Consider the following 8,913-nt stretch of genomic DNA (forward strand, 5'->3'; position numbering starts at 1 on the left):
GGGGTAAATTTTACAAAAATCTAAACACTTTTCTGATAAAAATGTAAAAATCTGAAATACAACCAACAGCTGTGCAGGGCGATCTGCACGTTTTCGTTACCCATTCTATAAAAAATATTGCTCCGCTTATAATAATATATCGATGGTCCGTAAGAAGACTAGCACCGTCCAACAAATTTTACGAAGTCTAATACGGCTCGAGCCGCCTAACAAAAACTAGCACCGTTCATAAATCCTAGCGAAAAATAGCAGTACTCGACGATGGCTGACGAAAAGAAGTACAAATCGCCGAGCGGTAACGAAGCGTAGCACAACTCGCTTTGGCGAAACTTAGCATAACTTACAAAGGGTAAAAGGAGTATAAGAACATTTTTGATAGTTTTAAAAGTTGTAAAAGGGTTGGACAGGTGTTTGGGGGCTTAATTTACGAGTTGCTTATCTGTAAATTAATGTAATCTAAATTTTGTGGGAAAAAAAAATCTTTAAGATATATGTGAAAGACTAAATTTAACATCAAATTTAATTTTGCTGGAACAAAAAGCTTAAATCATACTGTGGCTTTTTTAAATAAAAGGCTTTTAATGTTTTGTTATTCAAATCAAATACTCGTCAAATTGACAACGTTTTTAAATAACGTACGGACTGCTATTCAAAAGTATTAGTATTGATAATAGACTTTGACAATACGTTATTACATGAATTTGAATTAATTAATTTTATAAGCAAGAGTGAGTCATGCTACTGTTCATTAGCGCATGACTTGTCGTGCTACTTTTTCTCAGGTTTTTGCGAGTGATGTTACGCTTCACCAGTGCTTTTCGAGTGGTGTTAGTTTTCGCCAGCTCCCTACGGGGCGTGCTTTTCTTTGTAAGCACTGAATAAACTGTCTACGAAAGGTGCGAGCACCCACGAGTAGTGCTTAGCTTCGCGAGTGCTCGAGGAGTGGTGTTAATCTTTCTTAAGGAATTTTGAATCATGCTTAACTTCGCTAGGACTGTCGAACGGTGTTTGTGTTCGTCAAGCGCTAAACGGTGCTAGTTTTAGTAACCCCATCGATTTCTACTAAGAGTTTAGATTTTAGAAATATTACAAATAATTATTGAATATTTTATGTGATTAAACAAAATCTAAACTAAATTCCTAAATATTTCAAGATATTAAAAAAAAATTTTTAAATCAATATACCTTTTAAGAAATTTAATAGACTTTTAAGGATTTCTAAAGCTTTCAAGAGGCCTTGAAGAATTCAAGAATATTATTTAAATTTTAAAATTAGTTTAAAATCCTAAAAGTAATTAAAATTTTCTCGAAATTCGTCAAGAATTCCTTAAAATTACTTAAAATCTCTTAAATTAATTAAAAATATCTTGAACTCTTTTAATTATTTGAAAATCTTTTGAAATTTGATTATAAACTTCAAATTTTTTAAACATTGAATCACTCTCGTTAAGTCCGTTGAAATTTCTGAAAATCTGTTTAAATACCTAGAGATATTTTTAAATTACATGAAGATCCTTAAAGTCTTTTGAATTCATTTATAAACTTTAATCTTTTTAATTTTCCAGAATTTTTAAATCCCTTTAAATTATTTCGAAATTCATTTGAATCCTTTTAAAGACTTGCAAATATTTTGTAATTACACAATAATACATAAACTTTTTTGAAAATTCTTGACATTTTTGAAAATCATTTTAAATAATTTGGAATCTTTAAAGACTATTAGAGCGCAAATGGAATTTGAAAAATATGTCAGAATATTTGTGAATATTTAGGGATATTTCGGAACATTTTGGAATATCAAAAATATTCGAGATTATAAAGAATATCAAGAATACCAAGAATATTTAGGAATATTGAAAGAATACGTGTATAGGAATATTTAGTGAATGTATCAGGAAAATTAGAGTGATCGATCCCTCGTCATACAGAAATAAATTGGTTGAAAAATATGACATTTTGATGAAACAATTTTTTATTTTGATTACATGTTACATCCAGCTCTTCGGTATATATTTATAAACAACGGCGATCTTATAAATAGTAGTTACAAGTAAACACTGAAAAACCTATATCGCATGACATTATTTTTACATTAGTTTTTACATTATATAGCGCATAATTGTGCAATCTATAGCGTAAGAATTTAAGTTTATTGCGCTGTCACATGTTATTTCTTCTTTTATGATCTCGCAAGAGTTCTAGTAGTGAGCAGGCGATCACAGAAAAAATTAAAGATAAAGTTTACATCGATTCCAGGTGAAAGATTCACCGGAACAAACATTAACCTTGCCGGAAAAACTTTACGTGAATCGAAGATAATTTCCGTTTTTTAACCTTGCTGGGATAATCTTTTGCATTATAATCGCTCCATTTTTATTCGAGGTGTAGCGACAATTACGACGCCAGCGTTATCCAGCGTCGTTTAACTTCATTAAATTTGAGAGAAATGGGGATTCCCATTTGTCAATTACATTTTGCGCTTTTGCTAAATGGTATTAAATAAGTTCAAATTCGTCTACAATAATGTGATTTATTTCGGAGAAGATATATCAATAAGAACAAATTTTCTTGTGTTTTCTGTTGTTGATTCTACAGGTTTTACCGAAATTTGTTCACTTTAGCGCAACGCATTTAACGAGTTCAGAATTATTTTCCTAGCCTCAGTGAAACTTTAAACGAAATATGTTTTATCATTCACCGTTGCCGGTCTTATCTACAGCAAATCCTTACTTTTTCCTGTGAAAAAGTACCCAGAATAATCCTGTTGTGAAGACATTCAAGACTTAATATTCCGCTACCACCTTGACGGCGTGAGATGTACAGTTGCGGAACGGAAAACTTAAGATGCATGCTTTTGTTCATGTGCATAACCTTTCTTGTCCCGATATCAAGGGATCTAAGCTCGTTCTTCGTCCATGGAACTGCTCCAAATGAATAGAGTACTACCGGCACCGCAAGCATGTTCGTTGCAGATACTTTGTTCCTCGCCGACAGTTGAAAAGACCAAATTTGCCGGATGAGACGTTTGTATTTGCTTCGGAGATTATTATTTATAGATATCACATCCTGAATGCGGCTCTGTGACACGCCCAGGTATGTATAAGTCTCTCCATCGCAAAGGTGTCGTATAGCGCTTCTATTTAGGAGCTCAGGATCTTCAGGGATGCCATTAAGTTTTCTTCGCTTCAAATAATCCTTGGTGCATTTTTCTGACCCGAATTCCATTCCAATTTCCATAGTATATCGTTCGACAATCCCTAGAGCTAGATGTAGTTGCTCTTTGTTTTTAGCATAGATCTTAAGATCGTCCATGTAAAATACATGAGTGTACTTTCTATCTGCAGGTTTGCCGCACAAGTACCCGTCAGAATGGCGAAGTGCTAGAGATAGTGTCAATAATGTAAGGCAAAAGAGGAGTGGGCTCATGGTGTCGCTCTGAAAGACACCTCTCTGAAAGGTGACTTTGTTAGTTGTCCCACGATTTTTTCCAGTTGAGATAGTAAATCTGGTTTTCCAAAGCGGCATCAATCTCTCTATGCACACAACTATTTGCGGATGAACCTATAAGATTTCCAAAAGACAGATGACAAGTCTATGGGAGGTCGAATCGAAAGCTTTCCGATTATATATCTGGGCCATCGATAGGTCACGCTGGTAGAATGCTGCATCTTAGCAGATACATCTATCGATGAGCAGGTTTTCCCGACATCCCGCTAAGCCTTTCTTTGAGCCTCGTTCTTCATACATTTCTTGCCATACAGGTTCAATTGCCCGAACAATCCAACATTTAGGATAGCTGTGAATATCTTATAAAGCGTGTTCAGACAAGTTATTGGCCTGTAATTCTTCGGGTCAGCTAAGTTGCCTATTTTCGGCAGAAGTATTGTGCGCCCTTCCACCAACCACTTTGGAATCGGCTCTTACGACTTCAAATATGAGGTGAAAATACGGGCTAAATGCTGATGGGTTGAAGAAAACTTCTTCCACCAGAAGGTTTTGATGCAATCTGGTCCCGGTGCGGAATAGTTCTTCATCCCTCTTAATACTTTTTTCACCACCTCGGTAGTAATGGGTGGGCATTCTTTATCAGGTGTTATGAGAAAAATACATAACTCCTTGAAGCTCTTTATATTTTCTGAGTTTTCGTCCAGTCTATGCTGAACTTCGTAGACTTCTCTCCAAAATACTTCGACCTCCTCTGGTTTGGGTGGGTGTTCGATAGCAAGTTGATGCATTCTTCTTTTGGTCTTATGATTAGCCGTTGGTTTTGTTTTACGGTTCGCATCAGCCAAAGCTCTCGCTGCATTATACACACAATAATTGATAGCCCAGAGGTCGGATTCTCCGAAAAAATGTCCACGAAGCTCGTCATCCATTTCAGCCAGATCTTTAGGCTTGTTCTAGCTGTGGTAGAATAGGAATTCCGCTTACATAGCCCCTTTTACGGAGTAGTTCAGCATGGTTTCGCAGACGTTGCTGCGAAAAGTGCGATAGCTCCGGGTGTTTCTTGCACCACGAAGCATGCAGCCGTGCCATGTAACCCCGTTCAGGGGCCACGCTCGCATCGTAGGACTCTAGCAAGTCGTGATTCAGTCGCTCCATCTACCCAAAGGTTGTGAGATCCCGCCGATCCATCGCATTGAATCCATTTTCATTGGCTCCCCCAGATCTTGATTGGTCGGCATTGTTGGCCGACCTATTGTCGGGAGTCCTGCGCGTTATGTTGTTTTGAACCGCACTTACTACAACTATGTTTGGTGTTGTCATTGTTGTTCCCACGAGAAGCTATGGAAAGGGGTTCGTCCATCCTTGTAGAGTCCTGCATGCAAGGATAAGGCTACGTACTCTGAGAGGTCGCCCGGTATCCCAGAGTCACCGTTCTAGACACCTCACCCAGGTGCCATTGAGCTTGCGGCACGGTTTTCACACCTCCGCTTGGGGGTCAATTCCTTCGGGACCACCCCTGGACAATTGTCCGCGACTACCTATTTATTTTTGTAACCATATTCAGCAGGAACTCTTGGTAGAGGGACCCTATATCCGCAACGCGAGGACGCGTTCGGTGGCTTTGTCATAGGCCCTTCGGTTTGATTCTAGAGGAATCAAAACCGAATTTAAAATACTTGAGAGTATTTAAAAAGGTTCCAAAGAGTTTTTAATTGATCACAGAAATTTAATATGAGATTTTAAGGGATTTTAAACATTTCAGGATATTTTTAAAATTTCAAGGAATTTTCAAGAGCAGAATTTTAAATATTTGAGGATGTTTAAAAAGGACATTTGACTAGATTATAAGGAATTTTTAATTGATTTGAATTATTTAGTATGTGATTTTAAAGGATTTAAATATTTTAAGGTATTATTAAAAATTGCAAGGAATTTTCAAGAGCTTTGCAAAATTTCAAAAGATTTTAAAGGATTTTAAATATTTTACAATTTGTTAAAACATTTCAATGAATTTTACAATAATTTCAATAATTTAAAGCACTTTCAAAGAATTCCAACTATTTTTTTTAATTTTTTGGTTGAAAGTTGAACTGCTTTGTTAAAAATGTAGTTGTTTTTGGTTGACAATTTATCAAATTAGTTGAAAAATTTCTTTTCTGAAAATTTAACTATTTTGTAGAATTTTTGTTTTTTTTGTTTTGGTTTAAAAAATAATTTCTTTTAACTACAAGAAAATTCATCTTCTTATTCAAATTTTTTTGTCAGAAAACTAATTGTTTTGGTTAAAAGTTTAACTATTTCTATTAAAAGTCAGTCATCTATTAATTAAAATTAATGTTATATTTTATAATTATAATATTGACATTAATAATATATAGATAGTAGTAATAATATTCATACTATATACACCTGAAAAACATAACCTCAAAATCGACTCGTGCATGAAATGAGGAATCGCGCGAAACATTAAATTCGCCAATTTCTTCCATTTCTTTCAAATGGGGATCGAGAAATAAATAGAAGAACACCGAAGTCTTCTGAAGCTTTTAGACCGACACTCATCGTACAGCAGAAAACCGAAGCCGAATCGTGCATTTTCGGCTTGCACACGAACTCACAGTGGTTATCATTCACTTTCTGTTTTGCGGCTCCCAAACGGTAGGTATTGTGGGCGTAAATTTCAGGCTCGACCTGGTAACTCCGGTACAAAGCTTCGGAACCGGCTTAGAACGTGAAAGAATGTGACACATTTGACACAGTTAAGATTATGAAAAGCATTTACACTATATATAATTAAAAATTTGTCATAAGGACAACCGCAGGATTTCTCCGGGAGCGGGTGCTAATCTGAAAAATTGCACCCGCTTCCAGCGAAATCGCGGTAAAATTTTAGCCACAACCACGTCTCACAACCGTCAGATAGGTGGTTACAGTCTGTAAAGAAATCAATACGACGATCCATCAAAAGCCTCGTGCTCCCTAAGAACACGGAGCGACCCACGGACAGCCGCCTTCTGCATTTTTCCCGCAAGTGTTCTAGCATATTGTTGACACGCAGGGATGCTTTTTAGGCCATTAGCAAGTGAAAGCTTGGCACCCCCAAGAGCGCCGACGATAAGGGCGATCAGTTTAACAGAATATTCCGGGTACAATCGTTGCAACTCCCTTATAAGGTCTCGATACCTCTCTTTCTTTTCACTCTTCTTGGCTATGATGTTTTTGTCAGCTGGTGCCGAAAATTCGATAACGAACATGGTTCGCTTCTCGAAGTCAAGAAGAACCATGTCAGGCCTCGAGTGAGCAACAGAAACAATTGTCGAGAATATAAAGTTCCAGTATATGCGGCACTTCCCATTCTCGACAATTGACACCATTTCCCTAGGAGGATTTAGAGGAGCGATATTAAGGTGAATGCCGTAGGAGCGACAGAGATGGTAATAAACCACTCTTAGTGCCACATTGTGCCTTTGAATGTAGGTCGTTCCTACGTGAGTTGGACAACTAGATGGTATGTGAGCTAAATGCTCGGGGTGTGCATCGCACGCCCTGCAGCTATCATCGGGAATGTCTTGTCTCAAAATATGGCGACGGTATGTTAAGGTGGAAATGATACCGTCTTGGCATGCAAAAATGAAATCCTCTGTACCAGACTTCAATCCGGGCGATTTAAGGAAAGCAAACTTTAGCTCACAAGACATTGACTGATCATTCACATTTCTGTGGAAGATACCGTGCATCCTCTTATCGAGGAGCTGTTCACGAAAGTTTTTCTCTTGTGATTTCTTAATCCTGGCTTTCAGGAGTGAGTACTTGAGATAGATAAGATTTGATGCATTTTGGTCACCCCTTATTACTGAAGTCAAGTCCGAGTTTTGTACAGAAATGCTCCTTTGCCCACTTCTTCGTAATTCCTGACCATTTTAAGAAGAGGGTCTCTTCCATTTGCAACTCTATGTGCTGTACCCAGAATAATCCGGCTAAGTTGCCTATTTTCGGTAAGAGTATTGTGCGCCCTTCCACCAACCACTTTGGAATCGGCTCTTACGACTTCAAATATGAGGTGAAAATACGGGCTAAATGCTGATGGGTTGAAGAAAACTTCTTCCACCAGAAGGTTTTGATACAATCTGGTCCCGGTGCGGAATAGTTCTTCATCCCTCTTAATACTTTTTTCACCTCCTCGGTAGTGATGGGTGGGCATTCTATATTAGGTGTTATGAGGGCAACACATAACTCCTTGAAGCACTTTATATTTTCTGAGTCTTCGTCCAGTCTATGCTAAACTTCGTAGACTTCTCTCCAAAATACTTCGACCTCCTCTGGTTTGGGTGGGTGTTCGACAGTACCTGGGGGGTCTTGGAAGAGTCGAGATGGGTCAGAGAGAAACTGTTGATTTTCTCTGACTTACCTCTCCCTTCGGTCTAGACTTCTCTAGTATTCGTATTCTCTGAAAAATATGCTGCCTGATGGTAAGCAGCTTTGACTTGTTAAGTGTGTGATAACGGGTCCGGATTTCGCGCGCGAACTTTCGAACCTTGGCGGTGAAATTCCTGACAGATCTGATATAGTCAATCACACATTGAATGCGGGACGCGTACTGTCTTGCCCAGCCTATCTTTATGGCAAGTTGATGCATTCGTCTTTTGGTCTTACGATCATCCGTTGGTTTTGTTTTACGGTTCGCATCGGCCAAAGCTCTCGCTGCATTATACACACAATAATTGATAGCCCAGAGGTCGGATTCACCAGAAAAATGTCCACGAAGCTCGTCATCCATTTCATCTATTGGATGCCTGCCCGCGGTTGGTCTTAGTGTCGCCTCTCTTTCTTTGTTGCGGGCTTGTTCTAGCTGTGGTAGAGTAGCCGTTCCGCTTACATAGCCCCTTTTACGGAGTAGTTCAGCATGGGTTCGCAGACGTTGCTGCGAAAAGTGCGATAGCTCCGGGTGTTTTTCGCACCACAGAGCAAGCAGCCGTGCCATGTAACCCCGTTCACGGGCCACACTCGTATCGTAGCACTCTAGCAAGTCGTGATTCAGTTGCTCCGTCCACCCAAAGGTCGCGAGATCCCGCCGAACCATCGCATTGAATCCATTTTCATTGGCTCCGCCAGCTCTAGATTGGTCGGCATTGTTGACTGACCCATTGTCGGGAGTCCTGCGCGTTCTGTTGTTTTGCTTTCAGCACGGTTTTCACACCTCCGCTTGGGGGTTAATTCCTTCGGGACCACCCCTGGACAATTGTCCGCGACTGCCTATTTATTTTTGCAACCATATTCAGCAGAAACCCTTGGTTCAGGGACCCTCTATCCGCAACGCCAGGACGCGTTCGGTGGCTTTGTCATAGGCCCTTCGGTTTGATTCTAGAGGAATCAAAACCGAACCGAATGGCTCTCCGGCGGGGAATTGAACCCCGGTCTCCCGCGTGACAGGCGGGGATACTTACCACTATATTACGGAAGATATAA

The 8,913-nt window shown here is 39.1% G+C and overlaps 1 non-coding gene across 1 annotated transcript; it reads right to left on the minus strand.

Moving 5' to 3' along the window:
• Positions 1-8,836: 8,836 nt before the first annotated feature.
• On the minus strand, positions 8,837-8,908 carry Trnad-guc. Its single transcript has one exon. It is a non-coding gene; the product is annotated as a tRNA-Asp (tRNA).
• Between the last annotated feature and the right edge of the window lie 5 nt (positions 8,909-8,913).

The sequence above is a fragment of the Belonocnema kinseyi genome, chromosome 5 (assembly GCF_010883055.1).
Source record: "Belonocnema kinseyi isolate 2016_QV_RU_SX_M_011 chromosome 5, B_treatae_v1, whole genome shotgun sequence".
Lineage (NCBI taxonomy): Eukaryota > Metazoa > Arthropoda > Insecta > Hymenoptera > Cynipidae > Belonocnema > Belonocnema kinseyi.